The sequence below is a fragment of the Dermacentor albipictus genome, chromosome 2 (assembly GCF_038994185.2).
Source record: "Dermacentor albipictus isolate Rhodes 1998 colony chromosome 2, USDA_Dalb.pri_finalv2, whole genome shotgun sequence".
NCBI lineage: Eukaryota > Metazoa > Arthropoda > Arachnida > Ixodida > Ixodidae > Dermacentor > Dermacentor albipictus.
The window spans coordinates 121,275,672-121,303,628 of NC_091822.1; the positions used below are offsets into that span (position 1 = coordinate 121,275,672).

At 43.1% G+C, this 27,957-nt stretch overlaps 1 long non-coding RNA gene across 1 annotated transcript in view; it reads right to left on the reverse strand.

The window, feature by feature from the left end:
- The window catches only part of LOC139056080 (uncharacterized), a 76,853-nt gene extending 53,654 nt beyond the window's left edge, over positions 1–23,199 (reverse strand). The window contains exon 1 of the long non-coding RNA XR_011512144.1: positions 23,119–23,199. This is a non-coding gene — a long non-coding RNA (uncharacterized lncRNA). The remainder of the gene's footprint in view (positions 1–23,118) is intronic.
- Between the last annotated feature and the right edge of the window lie 4,758 nt (positions 23,200–27,957).

Sequence of the window (27,957 nt, forward strand, 5' to 3'; positions counted from 1 at the left end):
GGAAATACGTAAGAGGATGCGGATCTGACTCAACGGGAGTAAATGAAATTGTTCACCATCATAAGGTCCTATCCGATGATACAGCTAAGGTAGCTTGCTTTAATGATTTTTTTATTCTGCATTGCTTGCCCACAACAACCTTTGGAAAATTTCATGTGAGAGCTGAGCCATGATGCAACCTGTCGAATTCAGTGTTGGTGGTATCGAATCATTGTTACAAAGTATAGATGAAACTAATGCCCCCAGCCCAGATGGTATTTCTCCCCGCATATTGAAGTGCTGTACCTGGCCAATCGCATCTTACCTATACCTAATGTACACTAGATCTCTTTCTACTGGAGTGCTGCCGGATGATTGGAAAATGGCACATGTAGTTACGGTTCATAAGGGTGGTCCAAAAAAATATGTAAACAATCATAGGCCTATCTCTTTAACATCCATTTCCTGTAAAATATTAGAGCATATTTTGTACAAATAAATAATGTTACATTTATTACAACATAGAACATAGATTATAATATTAGAATTGTTGTACAGGACTGTCCTGTACAACACAGCTAATTGAATTCTATCACGACTCAGTCGCTCAGGTGGATGAGAACGGGCAAAGTCATTGTGTCTTAGATTTTCGAAAGGCGATTGTTATGGTTTGTCACTCATTGCTCCTTCAAAAACTTCATGAGGCAAATGTTAAGGAGTGTGTAACTGGATTGCCAATTACTTGTCGCAGCATCGGCAATGCATAATACTGAACGGTGCTACTTCTTGTGTCGAGGTCACATCGAGAGTTCCTCAGGGGTCTTTTGTTAGGGCCGCTTTTGTTCTTAGTTTCTATTAACAATATTCCTGCCGGGATATCTTGGCGTTTACGCTGGTTTGCCGACGACTGTATAGTGTATAAAAAAATAAAAAATAAACAGGACTTCATCGATGTGCAGGTTGATCTTACTAACATTCTCTTATGGTGTGAGAAGTGGAAAATCCAACTAAATAAAAAAATGTGTTCATCTGTTTTTCACGAAAAAAAGAAAATTATAGAAACGCGTTATTTTTTTAACACTGATATTATTGACCAGCAATATATGGGTGTGATGTTTTCAAGTGATTGTTCTTGGAACGCACATGTGAGTAATGTAGTTGCAAATGCTGCCAGAGCGCTAAATTTTATTCAGCGAAGTTTGAAATCTTCAACTTTTGCCCTAAAGAATACTGCTTATATTTCATTCGTTCATCCGATCTTGGAGTACACGTGTTGTGTTTGGGACCCTCATCAGAAAACCTTGATCGACCAAATCGAGAGAATACAAAACAGAGCGGGAAGGTTCGTTCGTGGGTGATACAAGCGGGAGGAGAGCTGCACTGCAATGAAAAGTGAGCTCGGATGGGAAGCGCTCTCGTCTTGCCCATGGAAACTGCGACTAAAATTGCTATTTAGCATATATAATAACAAAACCGGAAATAATAGAGACACCTATTTTAAACCACCGCACCATGTATCTAAGAGAACAGATCATGACTTTAAAATTCGAAAATACCAAACTAGAACGGACCTTTATGCTGTCATTTTTTGCCCAAACTGCAACAGAGTGGAATCGATTATCTTGTGACCAAGTGTGCTGTGCGAATGAAGATGTGTTTTTTTCGAAGTTGTAACCCCCCTGCTTGCACGCCCCCGGGCAGTGCGGGATAAATAATAAAGGCACTGAAGCCAAGAAAAGCATAGGGGTAACTAGCTGTGGTTGAAACTGAATAGTTGAATTCGCCCTGCGGCCATCTATCAAATTTCACTGCAATGCATTATCGTAACTCAATGGGCAGCCCATTTAAAAATTATAATTCAGAAGACTGCCAGAATTTCAACAAATGATCAGTTAGCAAGAATGAGAGTGCACGCCTTTCTAATATTCTGTGTATTTATGGCTCTTATTCGTAACTTTTCTGCTGTGTTATATCAGTGTTTTAATTCGGACCAAGACTGCTATAATGTAGCAAAGAGGTTACGGTCCAGTGGCATAAATGTGCATGTTAAAGAGAGGGCAAATCATCTCGACATTGTTAACTGAGAGTTGTTTAAACTTGAGCAGCCTTCCGAAGTATACTTCTTTTGAAGTTGCTGCTCATTGAGTTACCCTGGTACACTGTGTCGTGTGAGCTACTGCAATGAGATGGTGCTTCGTACACGGTCATGTAAGATGCAGAACAATGCCTCGGGGAGAGTGGACCAGACTGTGTAAGCAGAGCCGGCATGTAGCCGTACGTGTTTTGCATATGCGACCTAGTAAACAGTCCCCAGTTAGCACTTATGTTTTGTCAATTATGTATGCTCGTCATCCGGCCACGACATGGAGGCAGCGGTGGGATACTCGACAACGCTGTGAGAAGTGCACCACGCAAGTAGAAGTCTACACATGCAGCGCAGTGCAGTGAATACGAAACTTTGCTACCCATGGCTTTGCCTACAGTTTCCACAGCCCAGCACGCAGCTTCGCTCAACTCGTTCATCATCGAACTGCCGGAAAAACTTGATTTTTGGTGACCCGAGGAGTGGAAACAGTGGTTCATGAGATGGGAGTGCTATAGAGCCATCTCCAGACTAAAGAAGCAATACGGCGAGACGCAAGTGAACACACTCATTATGCCATGGGTCGTGAAGCAGAAGACGTCCTAGCCTTGCTCAGGCGCTGTGATGCTGAGAAACTCGACTACAACACAGTAATGCAAGTGTTCATAAAAAATTTACTGCCACGGATGAACGTGTTATACGAGTGTGCAAAGTTCAACAGCCGGAAGCAAGACGCGCATGAGACAGCCGATATGTTCATCACTGAACTCATCAGAATAGCTGAAGCCTCTGAGTACAGTGCCCTGAAAGAGGAACTGACCTGTGATAGACTCGTGGTCGGTCCTACAGACGCACAGGTAAGTGAGAAGCTGCAACATAACGCCGAGCTTACTCTGGAAGCCGCTGTCAATGCTGCTCACAACATGGTGACAATCAAACAGCAGCAAAAGGACCTACGGCCACAGCTACAGTAACTTGAAGCTGTCGACACCATGCACAGCTTCTCAAAGAGCAAAGGAAAGTCAAATAATTATCGAAAAAAACAGTGTGACCAAAGTGCACAGACATGCAAGTGGTACGGTTCAACAGAACACCTATGGTTAACCATCACACACTATGTGCCCAGCGAATGGCAAAACATGCAGTGCCTGCAGTAAAAAGGAACACTGCTGCCGTATGCTTTTCTGCTTCCAAAAAGCAGAACAAAAAGCACATACCAAGCTGTTTTGGAAGAGGTTTACTTGGACAATTATCTGACCAACAGGATCCTGGGCCATGGAAAATCAATGTGATGGTCAATGGCTTGCCAGTGAAGTTCAAGGTAAACACTGGTGCAAATGTAACTAATGCCAACAAGCCTCTACGACGAACAAGTCATGGGCAACATGAAGCAAGCAAATGAACAGCTGCTCGGACCCAACTGGACCAAAATAGCAACGGTTAGACTTCACTGCGACCCTGTGCTGAAATGGCTGGTTGTGTCAAGAAGAAATTTATGTAATAGACTAGCTGCATGACGCACTTTTTGACGTCCCGCAATCAAGTCCTTCAATGTCCTCCAAGTCTCCTAAAAGTAGCAGAGTCAGCAGGCAAGGTCAGTGACTCAGCCAACATTTTATGCCGCTACCTCTACCTGGCTACAGACCGATTACAAAATATCGCTACTCCTTGATGCCAAGCAGTGTGCTATTATGTACTCGAGGCGAGTACCTCTGCCCATGTTGCCGAGTGTCCAATGCGAGTTGGAGAGAATGGAAAGTCTGGGTATCATCATAAAGGTCAAAGAGACCACAGAGTGGCGTGCACCTATGGTAGGCAAGCTTCAAATCTGCAGTGACTTTGGAAGGTTGAAATAGAACGTTCTCTGAGAACGAGTCTTAGTGCCCACCGTCGATGATTGCCTGCCCAAACTCGCCGGAGCTGCCTGGTTTAGCAAAATTGACGCTAGGGCCGGTTATTGGTTACTGGTTACCTGTGTCCTAGAGGTACAACACTTTCCTGACGCCAATTGGCCATTTAAGTTCCTCCGATTGCCCTTCGGAATTTCCACAGCAACTGAAGTTTTCTACAGGGAAATGCTAAGACCGCTAGAAGGCCTGCACGGCCAAGCCTGTCTGCAAGACTACATAATAGTGTTTGACCGCACGAAGGCAGAACATGATGCATGACTGCACAAAGTACTTCAGCGCCTGGAAGAAGCTGGCATCACCCTAAACACAGGAGAGTGTACTACACCAGCAGTAAAAAAATCGGGCCCCTTCGTTAACCCCCTTCTTCATTACATAATGCGGTTCTCGAATCTGGCGACATTGGTGCCTTCAGGTAGCATGTGTGGGTTTATTGACCAGTTGCCTTCCCCCCAAAAGATCGCATACTCGTGATGCCTGCGGCAGAAAGGATGCTCTACATCCCCCGCCAAGGTTTGTGAGTCGTGGCACTGGCTAACAATCCCAGGGTTAGTTCTAATAGTAACATAAATATCCCAGAAAATGGATGGGAAGACGGTGCCATGGTAGCTCAATCGGTAGAACATCACACGCGTAATATGAAGATGTGGAATCGTTCCCGAACTGCGGGAAGTTGTTTCTTCATCCACTTTCAATTTCATTAATTTATAATTTTTTATTTCAATTAGTAAATACAAGTAATTTCCTCTGTGTTGTCCTTGGTATCTTTGTTTGTAGGTGTCTTATGATATGATTAATAAAAATCGGGCCCCTTGGTTAACCTGCTTTCTTGTTCATAACATAACAAGGGTCTCGAATCCGGCAACATTGAAACCTTCAGTTGGCATGTGGGGCTTTACTGACCACTTGCCTTCACCCAAAAAGATCACGTAATTGTGACGCCTGCAGCAGAAAGGATGTTCCACATCCATCGCCAAGGTTTGTGAGCAGTGGTGCTGGCTAACACTCCTAGGGTTAGTTGTAGTAGTAACACATAAATACCCCAGGAAGTGGATGAGAAGACGGCGCTGCTGTAGCTCAATTGGTAGAGCACCGCACGCAAAATGCGAAGGTTGTGGAATCGTTCCCCACCTGCGACAAGCTGTTTTTTCGTCCACTTTCAATTCCATTAATTTATAATTTATTTAATTGAGTAAGTATAAGTGATTACCCCTGTGTTGTCCTTGGTGTTTTCGTTGGCTTCTTATGATATGATTACTAAACATCGGGCCCCTTGGTTAACCCCCTTTCTTCTCATTCTCCAGCAGTCTGTGGAATTCCTTGTACACATTGTATTGGCAAACGGTATCACTGCTGACCCTGAAAAGGTCAATGTGCTGTCAGGTAGCAGAACCAACAGACGAAGGATGTAGAAGTATGTTCCTTCTTGGGATGGCCCGCCACCTGGTCTGTTTTTTCCAAGGCTCTCACAGCTCGCAAAACCATTACATGATCTGCTTCACAGTGATGCTTAATCCATCAAAAGCCATTGACGACGATATTGGTGCTCACCCAGTACAACCATTAGTCTTCTCACTGTGTCTGCATATGCATCATCCTACAGTCTTGGGGCAGTCCTACAAGAGACAGAAGATCGTAGGCTTGTAGTTGACTGTGCCTCAAGGTCCCTCTCTGACATAGAGACATAATATGCTTGTATAGAGAAAGAAGCACTGGCAGTTACATGGGCCTGCAAGCATTTCCGCTGCTACCTGGTAAGTCTGCAGTTTCATGTAGAAAGAGACCATAAGCCGCTAGTGCTTCTGCTGTCATCAAACTGCCTGGGTGAACCGAGTCCACATCTGCAGCGGGTCCGAATGAGACTGCTGGATTACCCCATTTCCCACATATTTGGCAAGGAAATATGCCCTGCTGACGTGCTCTCAAGGAAACTGCAGAAAGAAACAGGCAGTAGCAGCCCAGGGACCATCAGCGAGGCCATCATAGAACACGAAATTCTTACAATGGAACTGCCGTCTGCCTCCCAAGACTTGCTAGAGAGGATAAAGGCCATGCAAATGAATGATCCCGTTTTAGCAAGGGTCAGGGGCTACTGTACGTCATGGCCCAAACAAGTTGCTGCCGCCAGAAGTGCAGAGGTACACAGAATTTATCCATGAACTGACACTGGTGGATGAAATTTTACTCAAAGGCAGTTACGTTATCATCCCACTGAATATGCAAAGTGATGTGCTTTAGCGCTTGCATACTGGTCGTCAGGTTCTTGGAAGATGTAAGGCTTGAGCCACTCAGTCAGTCTGGTGGCCAGATATTAACCAACACATCCAGAGTTATGTGTCAAAACGTCCTGTCTGTCAATAGCACTGTAAACCAGGCACAGCCTGTGATACACACTCCACTTTCAGAACACCCATGGGAAGTGATTGGAATTGATCTCTTTGAGAATGGAGAGATTACCTCGTAGTGGTGGACTATTACTCGCGCTTTTTTGAACACATGAAGTTGAGGCATACTACCACACAGAACATAACTCAAGCACTGAGCCAGATCTTCGCTCACTTTGAGACACCAGCTATTATATGACAGGACAACGGTCCTTAGTTCGCTTTGGCACAATTCAGCATGTTCGTCAAGCAATGGGAATTATGCGATGTAACCAGTAGCACCTACTTACACCAGAGCAACGGTGCTGCAGAAAGAACTGTACAGATGGCTAAGCAGTTGCTCAAGAAGTCGTCCAACATTCAAAAGGCTCTGCTTGCTCATCATGACCTCCAGGCAAAGAAGGGCTCACACTTGCTGAACTCATAGGAAAATGCCTCAGAACCGATGTGCCAGTGGCACCAAGAATGCTGAAGCCACTGGGGAACACTAGGACATTCAAGAAAAGAAATGAAGCATATACGGTCAAGCAGCGCAAGTAATACGAGTGGCAACACAGGACTTTGGAAAAAGACCCTATTCAACCACAGACTGCCGTCCATATCCTGTCCGGTGCTGCAACAGGGACAGTAGTTGGGCCAGCTCACACTTAACGTTCATATGCGGTGAGCACAGCTAGTGGTTTCACTCGCTGCACAAGTAAGCATTTGCAGCCATCGCAACCTGGAGCATTCACAAGAAGTGGACTAAGAGTTCGAAGAGCACGTGAGAAGTAAGAGCTCCAAGTCTACTTAACTTATGGCTGGGGCCACTCTAAAGCAAGGGAGATGTGTGCGCCACCGCAACAAGATGGCGCTACGTACACCATCATGTGAGATGTGGAACGATGCCTCTGGGAGAGCGGCCCAGACCATGCGAGCAAAGCCAGCATGTAGCCTTGCATGCGTTGCATATGTAACCTATTATACAGTTGTCACTTAAAAAAAAGTGTTGTATGCTCGTCACTTGATCACGACACATAGCTTCCGACAATAGCGGAAGGTGCATTGTCCAAAATTTCTAGATATGCTTGTGCCACTTCATCCTTCAATACATATGAGAACAGAAATCTTTTAAAATAAAAATCGATGCGACATAAAATGAGCAAAAATCCGTATAAGCCAGTTTGTTGTGTAGAGTAGTGGATGTCAAATAAGGAAAAAAAAAGGCAGACTGTAAATGCAAGGGATTGACAAGGCGAGGTTTTGAGTTGTGGTAGAAGGGGAGAGGAAAGGGGCTACTCATGTTGGGTTCTTTCAGGAGTTGAGATAAAGACCAGAAACACAAAAGAATTTACATGCAGTGGTAGGCACTGCCAATCCAGTGTGCCATGTTTTCTAAGAAAGCAGGACCTATTCATATAATCTCTGGAAGTTCATAAAAGAGGGGGAGGGATGAAGGATTGCAAAGAAGGGAACAGGGTCAAACAAATTGAGGTGAAGCAACCTGTGTAAACCGAAAGCAAAAAAACATTCATACACATACTTGTGAGAAATAGAAAAAAAATAAGAAAATGAATCATTACACAGTCACTCCCACTCTTTGATATTAAGAGCTTATGATATCAGTTGTGCATTCGTGTTTCTACTCCCAAAAATATATTTCAGGTGAGGGATGACAAGTGCATGTGTTACAATGCTCACCTACATTGGTCTTCCTTTGTTTTTATATTCTGCAAATGTTCTCTTGCCCTTTCATCAGTACAGCGTCCAATTTTGCTTGTGTAGAGCTTACCAGAAGTAAGAGGTTATTTGATAAACCATTCAAGTGGCACAATTCATGAACGGTGTTGCATGCCTTTTGTTAAAAACAGCTGTATTTTTACACTCAAGCATGGGAACAAAGCTTAGATGGCTTCTTCGGAACCAGCGACACAAATGGTGCCCCATATTTGTCATCAAACTTCTTCAGTCAGTGCAACTGCTGTGCTCTGAGGCAGTGCCTCTGGCTGCTTCAAACTGCGCGCTTTTGTCTTTTGCTGCTTTCAACTCCTGAAGTTTTTGCAGTAGGGATTCTGAGATTCCGATGATGAGTGAGGGAGGCCAGCTGCTATGAACCTGCCAACCTGAGCACAAAAGCTATTGCGCATTGTGTGAATACACATTTTTAGAGCCTATTCAAGGCACATTGGGGCAATAGTTGGTTTAACATGGGTGTAGGCTGGTTCATACAGTAGCTAACCATTCTTTGCTCTTGGTTGGTAACTTCGGGAAACATGCTTTAGGGTGACCATCAAATGTTTATCTAAGATATGCAGTGCATTGTCAATGGTTTAATGAAGTTGAGTCTGACGAAGTCTTGTCCGGTTAGGAAGAGTTAAGGGAAAAAACAGAACTGACACTGACCAAGGTGAAAAAATATCTAAAGCACGTGGGAGCTTTGCTAACAATGCTTTCGCCATGCGTGTCTCATGTGTAAAGGTTAGTGCTTTTCCATGCTCGTTAAAAAGATTTCAAATGTAATCTACTGTATTCTCATGTGTCATATTGGAGTTAGGTTGTAAAAGAATTAAGATATCGATGTATCTAAAAACACTTAGAACCATGGCCTTGTCAAATATGTAGTGATGTAATGTCACAAAGCACAGGAGCATTGTGATCATCACACCTCAATACCCCTACTGCAAAAGCTTAAATTCCAAATGCAAAGAAATTTCACTTTTGCTAAATTGGTAATAAATGAGTAGTAAATACTACTGTAGTGATCTTGGCAAAGCTGCGGGGCTGGTAACTGTCTAATTTTCGTTTTGGTATTCTTTTAATAGTGTATTAGCAGATGACGCATGAACCTGGTGGTTAGTGGCTATGACGAGAGTCCACATCACCCGCCGTGGTTGCTCAGTGGCTATGGTGTTAGGCTGCTGAGCACAGGGTCGCAGGATCGAAACCCGGCTACGGCGGCGGCATTTCGATGGGGGCGAAATGCGAAAACACCCGTGTACTTAATTTAGGTGCACGTTAAAGAACCCCTGGTGGTCGAAATTTCCGGAGTCCTCCACTACGGCGTGCCTCATAATCAGAAAGTGGTTTTGGCACGTAAAACCCCATAATTTTTTTTTTGAGAGTCCACATCGCCTCCAGGTTTTTTATCACACTGCAGACAGCTGCAGGTGGTCCCTTATCTCGTAGGCCGAACTAAGGAGCCCTGCAATCCGAGTCATGCTTCACTGCCAGTTACTGGTAATTGTGGCATTCATTTCAGTCTCGCTATCAAGAATGCTAGAAGGCTGTTTTGTATTTACACTGTTTGAATCATTTTTTACGCAGCCCTAACTTTTGTTGTAGTTGGGCTTTAAGGGCTTTAAAACAGCAAAAGCCAGCAGTGCACACACTTAAAAGCAGCTGAAGCAGCTGGAAGTACTGCCTCATGAGCACCAAGTGACGCACTCACTGCAGAAGGTTGCCTGCAAGCATGTGCTCTGAGTTGTGCTGTTTGATGTTGCACTGCTAAGCCTGAGGGTGAATGATCAAATTGTAGGTGTGTCAGCTGCATTTTGATAGGTGTTAAATGCATGTGTGCTGTGCATTCATTGTATGCACAGTAGAGTAACCAAGGGGGTCAAAATTAATCCAGATTCCCTCGTACTTCATGCCTCATAATCATATTGTGGTTTTGGCACATAAAACTACAGAATTTGGTTCAATTTATTAGTTGGTGCTCTTTGATTTTCCATTTCTCTAATTTTCTTGCTTAGAAAAGCTCTGTTCTTGCTACAAATGATCAATTTATTATTATGAAAGGCTAACCTTCAATCTAACTTAACTCATTATTTTCCTTTAGTGTCCCTTTACCGCGCATTAAAAGCATGGAACACTAATACTTTTGCATTAATTTTTATTTGACTCGTGCTCAACAGCTAGATGGCATAGAAGCTGAACTACTACTGTGGGCTTCAAGTTGATAGGTTGCCATATAAAAGCTTGTCTTCTTTTAGAGATAAAAACACTTGAGCCTAGTTTTCTGTCTTTAGATAGACTACTGAGAAAGGCAAACATCGCTTGCATGATAGATAAGTGATTAGTTAATTGTGCTCAGTTTTTGCCCCCACCCCAAAAAAGGAAAGTGAACATAATTGTATATTTTAGTTGCAGAACTTGAAACTAGGAAGCGAAATGCACTTAACCATTTCCCTACTGAGGATGAGCAAGGCTTGTCATTTAAATTTGTGCCTGTACAACTAAGGCTGCACTGGGTCTATCAGAAGTAAAACCATAAAGTTCTGCTTTGCTGTTCATAGGGTTGGCTCCACTACGCACTTCTTTTTAATGCATGATGATACCACAGGGCAGTATGTTTCTATACTGGCAGCCAACTTTTCAAAATGATGTCATCATCTTGTAGAAGCTCTGATTGAGAACTCCCGGAGTCAACCTCACAAAACAAAAAATGCAAATCCCTAGCTACTCACGTCATCGCTTAGAAATAAAAATTAAATTCAAGGGTTTTGTATGCCATAACTACAATTTGATCTTAAGACATGCTGTAGTGTGGGACTTCAGATTAATTTTGACCATCTGGGGTTCCTTAACATGTACCCAATGCACGGTACACAGGTATTTTTGCATTTTGCCCCCATTAAAATGTGGCGGCGCTGTGGCTGGGATTCAAGCCCTTGGGCTTAGTAGCGCCGCACCATAGCCACTATGCCCCCACAGCCGGTATGTTATGACTGGTCACTTGCCAGTTCTCTATGTGCATTCTGCTAACTGCTAAAAGTCAAAAGCCAACAAGGAGACACTTTGTGTGCTAAAAACATCCCTCAGGTGATCGGAAGAGATGCTCTTGAAGGGAAATCAAGACATGGTGTAAATACTGCTGCATGGCACTGTGCAATATTCATTGCTTTGGTCTTCAGAACAGTCAAAGCCAAGTTACACGGGCATTCATCAGTTATAGTATTGCTGTTTTGGAGCAAAGAACACATCTTTTCAGCTAAACTATTTCCTTCGCTTCTAGTAACCCACCTGAACCAGCAGAAGTGTGCTATATGCGACAAAGATAAAATATATAAAAGATACAAAGAACTTTTATGTCCCTGTTATATAGCTCACATTGTATTACCAGCATCGTTTGGGCTAATAACATTACAGTGGACAACATATATTATGGCAGAGCTTCTGCTTAAGCTACTAAGTCAGACATACTAGTAGACGTATAGCGCGCAGAAATGGGCACAAAGAAACACATTGAAAGTGCTCGCACCAAGTACCACCCGATTTTATTCTTGGAGGGAGTGCAATTATAGCCACATTCACTCTTTTTGGGATAGTGATGAGTCTGACTGGTCCAGTGATTTCATTTTACCTACTCAGTGCCATGTACAAGCGGCAATGTTTTCATCAGCTTGGTGTGAGTGATGTCAATTTCTGAACAAAATGATATCTGAGGGTGCAGTGAGCAGAAATTGGGCAGAAGTTGGTTTCCATGGGTTTTAAAAATGACCGTGCAAAGTGAGGTGGCTGCAGTGACAAAGGTTGCCTGTCCAGTGCAAGAATCCCATATCATATCAAAATGTCATGTATTTGTTCATCTGAAGTAAAGAATAGAAGCTGGAAAGCTAAAAACTCATGTTTGAAGCTTCAACTTAATACTAATGATTGGGAGCAATATTTGGGCCCCTAGCGACCTGTTTAGAAAAAAACACTTTTTTTGCTTACTACTCTGCGGTTTACTTATCGTGCTGCACCTGCAATAACATATAAGAAGCCAACAAACACTTGCACCAAGAACAACATAGGGGAGCTTACTTCAGGTTAAATGAAATAACGAAACAATAAATTAATAGAAATGAAAGTGGATGAAAAGACAACTTGCCGCAGGTGAGGAACGATTCCACAACGTTCGCATGTCGCGTGCGATTCTCTACCAATAGAGCTACTGTGGCGCCGTTTCCCGTCCACTTTCTTGGGTATTTATGTTTCCTTGTAGAACCCTGCGAGTGTTATCCAGCGCCACGACTCACAGACCATGGCGGTGGACGTGATACACACTTTCTGCCGCAGGCGTCACGAGAACGTGATCTTTTTTGGGTGAAAGCAACCGGTCAAGAAACCCACACATACTACTTGATGGCATCAATGTTGCCGGATTTGAGACCCTCGTTATGTAATAAATGAGGAGAAAGGGGGGTAACTGGGGGCCCAATCTTTATTAGTCATATCATAATAAGCCAACAAACACTGACACCAAGGACAACATATGGGGAATTACATGAGCTTAATAAATGAAATAACGAAAGGCTAAATTAATGGAAATGAAAGTGGATGAAAAAACAACTTGCCGCAACTTATGGGATCGTTCCCTACCTGCGGCAAGTTGTTTTTTCATCCACTTTCATTTCGATTGATTTATCGCATCGTTATTTCATTTATTAAGCTCAAGTAATTTCCCCTATGTTGTCCTTGGTGTCAGTGTTTGTTGGCTTATGATATGACTAAACAAAATTGGGCCCCGCAATTAACCCCCTTTCTTCTCATTTATTTCTTCTCTATTGGTAGAGAATCGCACGTGAAATGCAAAGGTTGTGGGATCGTTCCTCACGTTCGGCAAGTTGTTTTTTTATCCACTTTCATTTCCATTAATTAATCATTTTGTTATTTCATTTATTAAGCTCAAGTAATTTCTCCTATGTTGTCCTTGGTGTTAGTGCTTGTTGCCTTTTTATGATATTACTAATAAAAATCGGGGCCCTCGGTTAACCCCCTATCTTCCTGGAAGAACATGTTTCATGGAGGATAAAAAAAAGTACGCTTGACTTTCTTCCAAAATATGTGCTTCATGTAGACTGTTTCTGCATCCTTGTCTGTTTGCAACCTAAAAACATGAAAGTCAGCTAATAAAAGACAGCAGAAAGTTGTAAACAAACTGCGAATATTGCAGTAAGGAAACTCTTCACAAAGAATAGCTCATAAAAATAGTTTGGAAATTTCGCTGGTTTTCTGAAAATAAAATTGGCATGGAAAAGGTTAATCTTGTATGGGGCACTAAGAAAAGTAGCGAAACAAATTACCGTATTTATTCGAATCTAGGCCGATAGCTATTTTTTTTCAAATAATCATATTCCTAACTCTAGGGTTGGGTTAGATTCAAGGATTTAAAGAGAAAAAAAACACTTCAGTTTTTCATTGAAACTGCTAAATATGGTACACAGCTAGCGCCATCTAGAAAAGTCAGTATCGCAGCCGCTACTAGCCATGCCAGTAGCCAGCCGTACACAAGTGAGGTTGCCATTTTGACCTGTGTTGTGTCGGCCGTATCAGTGTGCGGCATGGTGTTATTGCTATGGCACCAAGCAGGTGACACTACAGTGCCGCTTTCAAGCGAAAAATTGTGATAGCTGCAGAGGCATCGTCAAACCTTCAAGCCGAGCGGGACTTCGGCGTCGACGATAAAGATGTCCGTCATTGGAGGGGACGACATCAGCTCTTTTTGTGCGCCGGTACGAGGATGGCTTTTAGCGGACCAAAGAAAGGCCATTACCACGAAGTGGAGACAGTTTTGGCCAACTTTGTCTGGACGCAGAGGCAGCTGCCCTTCCAGTGACAACAGAAGTGCTCCATGCAAAAGCTAGGGAGCTTTCGAGGGAGCGAGGCCTAATGCCAAAGGATTTCAAAGCTAGCCGGAGCTAGCTTCAGAAATTCATGAAGCGCTTTGGCTTCAGCCTCCGACGTCGCACTTCAATCACCCAGAAACTGCCAAGCGATTTCGAAGAAAAGCTGATAGCTTTCCAGTGCTACGTGCTGCGAAAGAGAGAAGTGGCAGGCCACAACCTTCGGCAAATCGGCAACGCCCACCAGGCGGCTGTGTATTTTGATATGCCAGTGGCATACACAGTGAATGAAAAGGGTGCCAAGGAGGTGAAGGTGTGCTCTGCGGGCTACGTCAAGCAGTGCACAACTGTGATGCTGTGCTGCACAGCTGATGGACATAAACTCCCTCCTTATATGATATTTAAAAGGAAGACCATGCCTGCTCAAGAGACTTTCCCAAGAAATGTCATTGTGCAGGTAAATAAGAATGGATGACGGGTGCGATTGTGGAAGAGTGGGTTAAGATTGTGTGGCGATGGCGTCCAGGAGCCCTTTTGACAAAGAACTCGCTTGTTGTTGTCGACTCCTACCGTGGGCACTTGACCGACAATGTGAAGGCTGCACTCGCACAAGCGAACACGGACCTCGCTGTCATACGGGGCAGCATGATGGGCCAGTTGCAGCCACTTGATGTCTGCATCAACAAACGTTTCAAGGATCGTCTGCTGAAATATTACACGGACTGGTGGACTGACGAAGACCACATGCTAATGGAAACGGCCGCATCAAACGTGCATCGCTATCGCAGCTGGTGGGCTGGGTAGCTCAGCCTGGAATGACATCCCAGGCACATTGATCGTGCACGCCTTTAAAAAGTGCAGCATATCTAATGCACTGACGGTACCGAAGATAGTGCACTGTTTGAAGGTGACAGGGACAAGGGACACAGCGAAAAGTCTAGCAGCGACGACAACGTTCAATGAGCTCTGCACGTTCAGATTCAATAAATGCAGTTTGCATTTTGTGAATGCTGTCCTCGCTTTTTTTGTTCAGCCTACATCCGAGGTAGTATATTTTTTTGTTGGCTTCGAACTTTAGGGGGTCGGCTAGAATTGGGGTCGGCCTAGATTCGAGTAAATATGGTAGTCACCTAACGCAATGTGTGTAATGAATCTAGGGTAAATGCTTTACAAAAAATTACATGTTTTTGATGAGAGAGAGAGAGTAAAACATCTTTATTAATAATATTTGAATGGCAAGAGCAGTGTGGGAGGACTGCTCTCGCCATTCAAATATCATTAATAAAGATGTTTTACTCTCTCTCTCTCGTCAAAAACATGTAATTTTTTATAAAGCATTTACCCTCGATTCATTACACATTGCGTTAGGTGACTACCGTATTTACTCGAATCTGACAAGAGATGGTGATTATTTTTTGACACATGTCGATCTTTGTTTGCTAATGTGGAAAACCCCAATCACGTCCTTCTCAGCTCTGTCAGGGCTCTTTGCAACTAACCTTATGTGCTGGCTGGAAGATAGGGAAACACCCATGGCTCATATGTGCAGCCAGATGGCTACTGTAGTTATTCTTCATGCAAGTTCTGGGTTCACCAACTCCCTCATTGAAACACTGATAATGGTTATGGTTAGTAATACTCGTTTCCATCCAAGAGCAAAATCAGCTTGTAGTTGGTGCTGGTCCGGTTGATGGCTCTTTCTCCTTGTTTTTTCATGCTATCATACTTCTAAGAATAAATAATCTTGCATACTATTGCTGAAAGCTGGGAGAGTTGGTTATTGGCATTAGGAAACAGTTACTTGACTATAAGATGAAGCACATGAAATGCACAAGATGAGCATTGCACATGAACTTGTTTTAGTATATGAGTGCGATTATATGCATGCATGAAAGGCTCACATTTGTAGCAAGAGTTGACTATATGCGACATATAAGATACATCACTCATTCTATTTTGCGTGTACCATACATCTTTTTCAAGTAATCAATTTTTCTATTCGAGATTTCAATAGAAGGTGTGCTGTTGCATTTATCGGTTTGTCTGGAAAGGCCCTTATATATCAGTGTACACTTTTAGCCTTATATCTTCTGAGTATTTTGTGCTGTTGTATTTTGCCATGTATTGACATCTTTTACAATGTCCTGCAAGTTTTTCAGACCTTGCTAACCTGCGCAGAATGCTCAACCTGTCTTTGGGGCACCTTTGAGTGCATTTAATGCCTTCAGCGGAAAGTGTTACGTAGGATAAACCAGTATTTGTGTTAATGGCAGGCTGCAGGAGCATCATGCACAGATGTAGATGGTAACAGTATGTGGATATCTCGCAAAACATTGCAAAAGATGCCAAACTGTGCCAAAATTTGACTGTACACATGCACTTTGCAAATATAAGGCAGGGAAGTGCAGATTTGCATACTAGGCCTTTTCCATCCAAGAAACCAATAACTGCATTAACAAACCTTCTACAGGGGTCTTGAATAAAGAAGTTGGTTACTTGAACAATATGATGTATGACATGGGTGCATCATGAATCACAGTTTATATGTCGTGTATTGTGAAATTTCCTGCAAATGTGTCGTTTTTATTTATGTAGTCATTGTTTAGTGAGGTCATTTCATTTCCCACACCCATTCTGTGCACATCATGTTGGTATTTTGTTTTGTCTTAGAACTGTAATTATGTTTCATAAAACCTTACATTGCTAAAATTTGACTTTGGGGCAGTTTGGTCTTTTCATCCACGTTCTTGTTTTTGTCATTTCCCTTACCATGTAAGCATTTTTCTGGAACACTTGCAGTATTTCGTCATGCTCCTGCGTTTAGAAGCCAGATGTCTGTCTCTGAGTAGCCCAAACCACTTGAAGCATGCAAATCTGATGCATCCTCAATGGAACTCCACAGTGAACGTATTGCTAAAATATTTTTCAGGGGATGAAGCACTTCTGTAACTGCCGAGTTTTGCAGCAATAAAGAAGCAGAATGCTTGCATCTGTGTAATCTGTATTTAACTTTCTTTGTATCATCTTTTATCTGACTGTCTGTCAGCATGGTAACATTGCATATTGTCTTCTTTCTTAGCATTCATAGGTTCCAAATTGCTCCTATGTTTTTGTCCTCACATTTTCTGCAATATCCTTCACCAGAAGGACAACTACCAGTTCACCTAATTTACCACTTTTACAGGCAACCAATTACCCATAATAGTAGTGTAATGCCCATTGCTTAAAAGCTCCTAAACAATTTTGCACATCTGAAAGTTTCTTGAATTCATGCACGCAGGTGCTGTTTGTAATATGGCTGAATGCTCAAGTGATTGGTTTTTCAGGCCAATGTGAAAGAAAAACCCCAGTACCTGTGTCGCTTTATGATGTTGACCTGTATTTATTACGTTGGTAAACTGTGTGCACTCTGAAGATATGCGCAATACTGCTGGTGTTTTGTATTATCTGTGTATAATAAGACAACACATTGTATTATCAAGAACACATTCATTTTATTAGTTTTTTAATGTGTTGTCATTTACTTTCATTGTTAGTACTGCTAGGCATCCTAATACCTAATTAAAGAGCTTCTGCAGATATAGAGTTGATTCAAAATTTCAGAAACTTTTAATCGTGCAGCTATAGGTTCTTTTAATGATAAGCTCTTTCTTCAATACAAAATAGTGGTTCCTAAATTGGTTATTCGTACCTACAAACCACCCTAGCTGGATGAAAATACTTTTCAGAAACTGCTCGAAGGTCTATTATATTTAATCAAGTCAGATAAGAAGATACTCTTTGCAGATACGTAACATTAATGGTCCATCTCAATTAATGAAACATTCTGGAAAGCCTTGTAGTCATTCATAGAAACACTTGTTTGTAGCTTTGTCAGTGCCGTAATGTTTCAGCCTTAGTCTACAAGATAACGATGCTCACACGATGTGAAATTTTCACAAAGTATTCTGTGTGTGCGTTCTGCAACATAAAAGGAAGAGGTCTGAACACTGGCCAAAATAGTTTAAAATAGTTATTTGCATTTTGGCTCCCCCTGGGAGTCTTGTTCACAAGGCTCCCGTGATGGAGCCAAAACATAAATAACTATTTTAAGCCATATTGGTCGGTGTCTGGACCTCTTCCTTTTAGTATGCATCATCCCGACCAGATGGGCTTTTGTCATACTCTCGACTTCATCCAGTCTGCAACTGTACAATGCGTTCGTGTTGTCTACTTCTCTGCTCTTGTGTCTGCACACCTCACCTTTTTTTTGCATAATGAATCCTTAGCAACTAGATCAGCTTTCTGTCCTAAGGTACAATGGGCTGTAATTTTTCCTAAAATCTGAGGTGGCCAAGATACACTTGGCGTGATAGCATTGAATGGCCCAGCACTGTTGAATAATTCGTGATGCTGTGTTTAAATATTCATGTGGTGTCAGTTTGCAATACAATAGTACATAATCTATTTACGTTTGGTTTTTCAGGATGCTCCCAATCATGCACTGCCATCTCAACAGTACCATGGCTTTTTGTGTGGATTCCTTCCATTTTGAATGCCACCACTGCTTGCACAGCATCACAGCCTGCCTGCCTTGATCTTGCTGAAGAAGAAAATACAAAATGCCTATTTTTTTAAATGCGTGCATGGCTCCACGCAGGACACCACCTGGCGTCGGGGTGTTAGGGCTTTTTGCAGAGAAAATGTTTGTAATAATGCCTTGTGTGTGCCCTAGTGGCTAAATGTTGGCCTCTTTGCCTGTGTAAAAATTTCACACTTATGGATACTGTTAAGGGTTCCTGTATTATTGTTATTACTTACAGTTTCCTGTTCAGGATTCCTGTATTGGAAATTTTTGTTTCATTATAAAACTAAAAATTATAGTTGAATTGTTGCTTTGTGTGATATGCAATATTCAGCCGAAGGTGGTCAGCAGAGGTCGAACAAGCGTTATATCAGGTGGAGAAATTTTTTTGAGCAGGGGACTTCTTCGTTAGGGTAACAACTGTTTTTCTTGGCATTATTTATATAGTTCACTTTTCTCCACTTCATGGATATCCAGCAAAATGACTGAGTGCATAGGGAGGGTGAGGCAAGTTTAAATGCTCAACATGGGGATTTAGTTAGGATAGCAAGGTGTGTAGAAGTAGGGGAGTTTGGGAGGTTGCTGACACCGATTTCTATGAGTGATCTTGTTGTTTGTGTCAATGTCGGTTATATAATGCGAGGCGTCTTCTGAGGCAAGAAACTTTGAAAAAGCTCCTTATAGCTGTGGAAATTCAGTACGTGCCCCCTGGGGCTACCATGGGTTTGTCACTGTGGCCATTGGTTATCACTTGGGGCCACTGGGTAGATGCAGCTCTTCAACGAACTTTTTTGACACAAACTTGTGTATGTACACTGGGTGTGTGCCACTGCATGTGTGCCACTCTTTAATGGACCTCTTTGATGCTGACTTAGGTCATGGGGCATCACAACAAGAACCTACGTAGTGGCATCTGTGTATGCATGTAAGTGAGCTGAAATTGTTTGCTTGGATTTTCTTTCCCTGACGACTAGTCCCCTTGTTGAATTTACTTCTGCCTGAGATATCACCTGTTTGACTACTGTTATCACATTATGCCCCATTTTGCTGTGAACTTGTCATGTTCTCTAGCTGGCAAGCTTGAATTTCAGGTACTGCACAGTGCTAAGGAAATTGATTCAGAGTGGGTGGTACTACCTCGGCTTTTCTTTGCAGCTGCGTGTTACATGAGAGAATAAGTTGTATGTAGATGTCTATTAGAAATAGCATAGGTATTCAAAAGTACTTTCATTATGTTCTAGGTCATTGGTGCTGTCTGGCCTCTTTGCATCATTTTTTGTAGCATGCTTGTTTACGTGCAAAAACAAATGTGGCCTGTTCTAATGCCTGCAAGGACTGCCCAATAGCTCATGATGTTTTGAGCCACTCAATTTCAGTCTTGGCTGCACTTGTGGATTTTCAACATCACTGAAGCTTGCAATATGCTTGAATTTCCTGCCAAACTGGTTTGCTTGTTTGTATCCAATTTATTGAATTATTTCACTTTCATTATGCTAATAGTCATTGATTGTAATATTATGCTGGCACATTTGATTCTGGAACTGTAATAAATTTCCAGACATTTTATTGCTTTGTCATAATTTTTGCACCTTGTTAGACACAATCTACTAAACACACAAAAAACTCCCTTCAACCTCGTAAAATTCCCAAAAGGTGCATAATAAACTCCCGACCTACCTGTAAAAGCTCTAATAAAGAGCTAAAATGCACTCCCAAAGCATCTGTTTAAAACTCCCTTAATAAAACAGCTCCCTAAAGCTGTAAAAATTAACTCCCAAACATTCTCTTATATATTCCCATAAAAAGAAAAAATTCAACTCTCAAAATTAACCATAATTGCTCCCTTAAGCAAAGCTCCCAAAATATGGGAACAGTTGCTCCCATGTTTACACCTAAGCACTCCTACAAGGAGGCAAAATAATTTCCCAAAGGTCTCCTTCAACACTCCCTTAAGAAGCCAAACGTTTCCGAAAATGTACGTAAGGACTCCCATCGTTTCTCCTATAAATTCCCATAAGCAGCAAAATAAAATACCCATGTCAACATGTAAAAGCTCCCAAAGCTCCTCAAAAAGTTCCATAGTGCTGGTGTCCAAAAGAGGAATGAAAAACTCCCAACGTTCCCCATAAAGACTCCTGCAACCGCTCAGGGGTTGGTGTTTAAAGGAGAATTCAAAAACTCCCATAATTCCCCATAAAACCACCAAACACAAGGAGGTGAAAAAAAACTCCGTTCGAAGGGAGGATCTTGTCCTCCCTTAAGGGCTTGAGTTATGCAACGAGGCCAAAACTCCCTAAAAGGGTCAAACCTGTTTACAGTGTAGAGTGCAGGCGACATACAACGCCCATTCAGAATGCCTGGATATCTTCATGCCCAATTTTAATATTTTCCTGAAAGGAGTTGCAGATGAATTTCAACGACTGAATAAAAAAACCCGTGGTTCTGTAATCCTTTCTTCTCTTTCTCTACTTTTCCTCTGTATTCTCCTTGTGCACACATTTTATGCTTTGTTAAAATCTATATTCGCGAAGTTATTATGCTTTTTTTTATGTGTGCGCGCGTGTTTATATGTGTGTGAGCTTGCATTGCTCTTCCTGTGCATTGTTGTGCCCAGTGCGCCTGCACTGAGACCACTTTTCCTGGGCACTTTAATAAACACCTTTGATTGATCGGTTTGATTTATTGATTATTATTAATAATATTTTAATGTACGCGTGCGCTAGCACTCGCAGCTCATGATTGTACCTGGGTAGGGTAAATAAAGGATTGACTATGGTGATTATTAACGCGATAGCGTTAAGGAGCTCGTGTCGCAGAAAAGCCGGTGTCGTCGGCGTCGGGTGTCGGCGTCGGCGGCGTTGACCGTGAGCGATAAATCACGGCAGGCTCTTCATAAATAAAAAGCAACTTCCAAGATTGGCCCGGTGGGAATCGAACCCAGGTCTCCGGAGTGTGAGACAGAGACGCTACCACTCAGCCACGAGTTCGATGCTTCCAAGCGGTGCAAACGCGCCTTTAGTGAATGCGGTGTTGCCTTCGAAACCAGCCGTGGAAAGTTATACTGCGGTGTATATCGGTAATTATGAACATGTAACGTACAGAAGTCACAATTACACGAGTTGCGAAGTGCGTTTCCGCTGCATTTCTTCTGCGCTTTCCGCACACGCAGAGCCATCTTGCGGCAAACACAGAAGACCCCCTCCTCTCAATGTACGGCGCTGCCCCGACAGGAGGCGCGCCGCGCGCGCATTGGGACCGCTGCCAGGCGCGTCGCGGGACTCCCTCTCCCCTGACGACGCTTCGCCGTGCTTCCGGTTTAGATTACTATCTATCTCTCTGCCCGTGCCGATCACGACGTTTGGCGTAGATCGTTTTCCCTCCGAGACACCGAGTTCTTTGGTTCGTTTCGTTCGCTCAGGCGCACGTTTCGTTGTCGCGCCGAACGCTGCGTTGCTCGACGTTCACCGCGTGATAGGTGGGCGCTAAGTCCGATGCGGGGCGCATCGTAAGTGATTGCTGTGCCGTAGCGCATTGTCTTATACCCCTTGGCGGGTCGACGGGAACGCTGTCGCGTCCCACTCTTGAAGGCGAAGCTTAAGCGTCCTCCAATTTTATTATTATTATTATTATTATTATTATTATTATTATTAGTAGTAGTAGTAGTAGTAGTAGTAGTAGTAGTAGTAGTAGTAGTAGTAGTAGTAGTAGTAGTATTACTACTCGATAGGAAAACATATAGAGTGAACAACTGTAATAAGTGTTGGTGCTACAGCACTGCTGACCCTGCTGACGTGTAATGCATATTTTTGTGATCTAACACAGCGGCTGTCTCTGGTATTAATGTGCGTCATCAAAAAGAATGGCTGTCAAGGAAGTAGTGCATTAAATGCTGAAAAACAAGAAACTTTCTACGGTAAGGACTCCATACACAATTAAAACGTGAAAACACGTATCTTCAGCCCAATGCAAGAGCTAACAACGATCGAGCGCACATCGCCTGGTACAAAGGTTGACAGAGAGCGTTATTGCCATACTGTAAATATGTCACGTGTCTGGCTTTAGATATGGCCATATTTCTTTTGCAGAGCTAGCGCACCGTGTTTTTTCAGAAGCCGCAGCGCGCAAGCTTCTTTAACAAACAATGCAAAGCCCTCTGCACCTAACGGCATGTGTTCATAGGCTGCATTTCTTAACGAACCATTTTACTTGAAATAACGCATGTTTGGGCACGTTGGCGTTCAATTTCTGCATCTAGCGCACAACACAAGACGGTTTTCACGCTGTCCTTGTCTTATGTTGATCGCTAGATGCAAAAATTTATTTTATTTACCCATTTATTTTACCCATTTTATTTTACTTTCTAACGTCGACATTGTTTCGAACGTCCCTCGCAGCTCGGACGCTGCTGTGTCGCTGTCATCGCTAACATAACGCTCATTGCTGTGAGTGATAAAAAAAAAAGAATGCAAAATGAATTTGAATGTTACAAATGTACAGCAGCCATTTATGGCTTCATGGCCGCCATGCCCTCCTCCGTCTCTTGCTTATACGGAAAACAGCGACACAACGAAATACGAAGAGAATGTATTTAACAACGTGCAAAAGAACATCTTACCGTGAAACGGCAACGAAGCAGTAGTGTCAGACGCTGGCAGAGGAACCCGACAACAATCCTTGGGCGCATTTTACAGAATAACGTTGCCGCCAGACCGGCGACGGTGCCTGACTGGGCTTCGCACGTGCTCGGTCCAGCCGTCTGTCAAGGTGCTAGCACGGCCGCAGCCGAAGCCGTATTTCTTGATCTGCTCTGCCACCTAGCGGAATCGGCGAATCTCCGCATCTGGGCCGCAAAATAGCTCGAGTGTGCACTCTCGTCGTTTACTATGTTATTATATGGTCGTCTTTCGATGTCAGCTGTTGTTGAATTTAAAAGATTCGTGCGAGAGCTGTGCAGTGAACGCCGTCCCCCTGCGTGTGTTTACGGTGGACGGGACACTATGACACAATATAATGCGAAACATGACAAATTTCACTATCTCCGAAGCCGTGGCTCTTGTGGCGCCTGTGCCCTGGCATAGTGCGTTAGATAGTAGGTCGCGGCAATTACCCACTTGTTGCCGTTAGTAGACAAAGAAAAAGCCTCGAGAATGTCCGAGCCGACTTGGTCGAATGGCTCGGGAGGAGGTTGAATGGATTGCATTAACCCGGAAGGCTTCAATGACAGTGCATGATTTTCGCCGCTGATATTCACGGCAGCCTTTGACGTTTGCCGAAAGCCAGGGCCAGTAATACATCACGCGCATTCTGGCAAGCGTTCGCGAGGAACCTAACGGGCCGATGAGGTCATGGCCAGCGACGAGGGTATTGTCCCGCAAGTCCTTTGCCAATACAAGGAGATAGGCTCGGCCTTTCCAGCGCGTATTTTTTCTGATTAGCGCCTTGTCTACTGAAGAGAAGTACGTCAACACGGGATATGAATGGCGTGGTATGCTTGTTGAGCACCCCTCCAAGAGGTCGATGATAGGTCGAATCTCAGCGTCGTCGCGCTACTGTCTCATCAAGTACGATACGTCAATGACGCTCAGGAAACCGTCATCGTACCCTGACACTCCACAGTTAATCACGTGATATTAGTAATTTTTCGGTGGTTTTCGTTAGCAGGCCGAAAAATAAACGGGGTTAAGTGGTTTGCTGGAAACATGCTAGTTTCAGGTTTCTTTCAATTTGCTACAAAGTCTTCCCTCATAGCACGCCATTCAGAGCAGTAACTAAAGATTAGCGAATTGCAATGAATTATGAAATCGAACGAGATCAACAAAAATATTACTAGCGTCTAGCCTACTCGACTGTGAACAACATGAACTTCGTTATTTTGGCCTGTCTTTATTAGCTTTTATAGTTAGTGGCCTGTCTTTATTTAAAATATAGGCGATGAATGATAGCTGGGACACCCTGTATAATTTTATCATTGCTTTTGTAATGATACCGAGCGCATGCAGATATAACAACATATGAATAATTTTAGTACATAACTAGTGCACGTTTACTGCAAATATTGGTGATAACAAACTCAATCTCAATCGGATGCGCCTTTCTTACAACGAGGTTCGACATTATTTAAATAATATTTTATGAACGCATATCACAATATTAATGTATATCAACAAACAACTTGACAGCGTTGATTCTTTGCGTGCTCCAGAATAACGCCGACCATACCTTCATGAAAAAAAAACTTATTCTTTAACTACAGTTTCCGATTTGAAGGAAGCATCAGCGTATTCGTTCTCTCCGTTCACCCAGTGCTATTTAAATCATTCCCAAGTGCCAATATACGTCAACTTACTTAATCATCCTCCTTGCTATACAATTCTGTTATACATAGTGACACTGGCAGAGGAATACTATTTTTCATACTTATTTTTACGTGGCCCGAACCTACGCGATATATCCTGTTATACAATAAATAACCTGCGTGTTAATGAAACATCTGCAATAGTGATTGCAGCAAAACTCATGCTCTCTTCATGCCTTTAAAAGTTACCGCGTCGTGCAGAGTGCGTCCCCTATGCATACGATGTTGTTTTCTCATTCTCATCATTCAAGTGTAAGTATATTGTGTGCCTGCTATATAGACGCTTTCAGCAGCTTAGGCTGTCTCGCATTTGTTGGTAACCTTTAGCGCTGGCTGGCTGAAAATTTCTACCTTTGGGGCGATTCACTCGTTCGTTTACTTATGCCATGCATAACGGCATTGTGCATGGTTGTACAGAAGGGAATCCAAAGATACAAACGATTCATGCACGCGTAGAAGGATACTTTCCCACCTCGCTTACTGCCTCTTTTCATTGCAGCGGGCGACGATCAGTTTGCTGCCGGCACTCCCATTGTTGGGATACTCCTGCGCGTGCCTTCATTGTCGAGATTTCGCGAGAGATTCAGCGAGGTTGCACTGCGCAAAAAAGCAGTGAATATTTTTATGAAAATGCTTTAAAGCGTGCCTACATGGTTCCATGTTTGCTATGTTCCTATAGCTGGCAGAGCTCGAGCGTAAGCTGGCAGTCTGCGACGTGCCCGTTCCTACCGGCCCCTGAATTGCTAACGACACGGCGATGCAGATAACGGTTGCAATAAAAAAAGAACAGCGGCTTGGCACCGACGCCACATCCACGAACGCGCCGACCGTGACGACGGCAACAGCGTTTTGTTTAGCAGTGCAGTTTTTGTTTGCATTAGTTTCACCGTGGTAGCGTTTGCGCAGCCATTTGAGGCCCAGAAAGCTACGTTGTCGTCGAAGGTCAGTGCCCCTGTTGCCATTGTTGTATTGTGTGGTTTGATTGCTGTCCCGTATAAAGCGATGTGTCATGCTTGCGGATTAAACATTACGCCCTTCAGCATACAAATCGCAAACAGTATCGCCATGTTGCATTTAACGCATTCTCGCGCCTATCGCGGCGATGATGTCAAAGTCGTTTGTTTGCCATTGAACGACACCGTGGTGTCCGTCGCGAAAAGAGCCATTACAAAAACTAATAATGGGCCGTGCTACAGACTACTTGCTTGTATGCCGGCTAAGGATAACTGGCAATGCGTTGTTGCGTAATTCCGAAGGAAACGTTGTTTATGGCAGTATTGCGGCGTGCAGTCTTCGTAGATAGTTGGCGGGCAACTTAGATGCGACTGATTGTAATCAGTGAGTAAACACATGAGGACGACCTAATAAGAACACAGGCAGCGCTTGTCCGGCATTATTCATCAATGCGCGCCATGCTTGCAACGATGCAAGTGTTCATAGAATTTGTGCAGAGTTTAAGCAGCGTTGTCCATCTACTTAGGTATATAAACTTGTGTTCAAGTAATACGGTGATGGGGGCTATAGTTGACGAAATATCATGGATAGACGCGCTGCCTAAAGGCGTATGAAGAAGGTTAACAACAGTATCATCGTGTCTGTTTTTGGTAACCTATATGTGCATTGTTCCGACCACTCAACTCTGAAACATTTACCACCTTACTGTGTACATGCTCATACATTTCTTTCATAGTTTGTAGGCATATTGCGGTAATCTTAGGTCAATTTACAGCCATGCTTCATACACCCGCTTGCATAGCACCATTTCACAGCTATAATAACATTGTTCGCGCGCTCTTTGGCCCTAAATGACCCTTGTGCCAATAAACACCACGCATCAGCATGTGTGCATTTTTACTCCTTTAAGCAGCCTGTCTATGGCGCAGCTACAGCACAGCTGTTCGCAAATGCGAGGACGAAAGCAATGTCAATCAGTTGACCATTGCTGCCGATTACGTGACAGGGAAGGTAAATGTACACGGCACTTTCGACCGCAACATGTGTCATAACGGACCTTCCGCTCAGCGTAGCAACTGCTCAACAGGCACCAATAACATTCACTCTGCTATGCAAAGGGCGCTGTTGCATGTTTTTTTTTTCTTCATTTCTCAGCATGTCTTGGGTTCGTTGCGTGGTTGCTGGCTTTCGTCTTTGACTTTGATTCAGTTTGCATTGGGGGATAGCTTCGTGTTCGCCCATCTTTCTTTAAAAGAGGGGCTTTGATGTTTTATTATCCAGGTAGCACGTCATGCAACGCTCGCAACAGAAACTCCCTGGACTGATGTATGCGGACGACACGACATAGGGCTGCTAGCGGGCAGTAAAACATATTTACATACGCTTGCCAATATACGTGGCAATGAAGCGACAAATCTAGGCCTCAAGTTTAGCACAGAGAAATCGGGAATTTTTATCTTTAATGAAGAGACAAGAATTGCGTGGTGTCAATTCAATAGCAAATAATACCCATAGTCAAACAATATAAATACCTCGGCGTGTACCTAAACGAAAGAAAGACGTACTAAGGGAATCCAAAAAAGGAATAAAAAAATAGAGGGGACGTGGAATACTTCAGTAATGAAACAAAGAGCACTGTGGGGCCGCAATAAGTAAGAGGTGGTGCGTGGAATCTGGAAAGGAGTAATGGTGCCAGCGATAAATTTCGCAAATGCAAATCTATGCTTAAATACGGATATGTTGTAGAGGTTGGAAGTCAACGAAAGATCGGTACGCCGGTTGGTTTTCGGAGCCCACAGTAAAACCACAAATGACGCAGTGCAGCGTGACACGGTTTGAGCCTTGTTTGGAGTTAGAGAACCACAAAGTAAGATTAGTTTTGAAGAAAGACTCCGGAACATGGATCAAAATAAATGGGTAGCTAAAGTGCACAAGTATGTGTACTTGAAAGGCATGGGCACAGAATGGAGGAAGAGGTCGAGAAAGTTGGCAACCAAGTAGAGAATAATTGAAAATGTAAACAGACAACCAGGAGTCATCATGAAGAAAGTGGGAGAAACAGCCACCTGCAATTGGACGCAAAGAATGGAAAGAAAAAGGACCGTGGAGATTTACAAAAATGAGAAGAAAGATATTAGAAGGCAA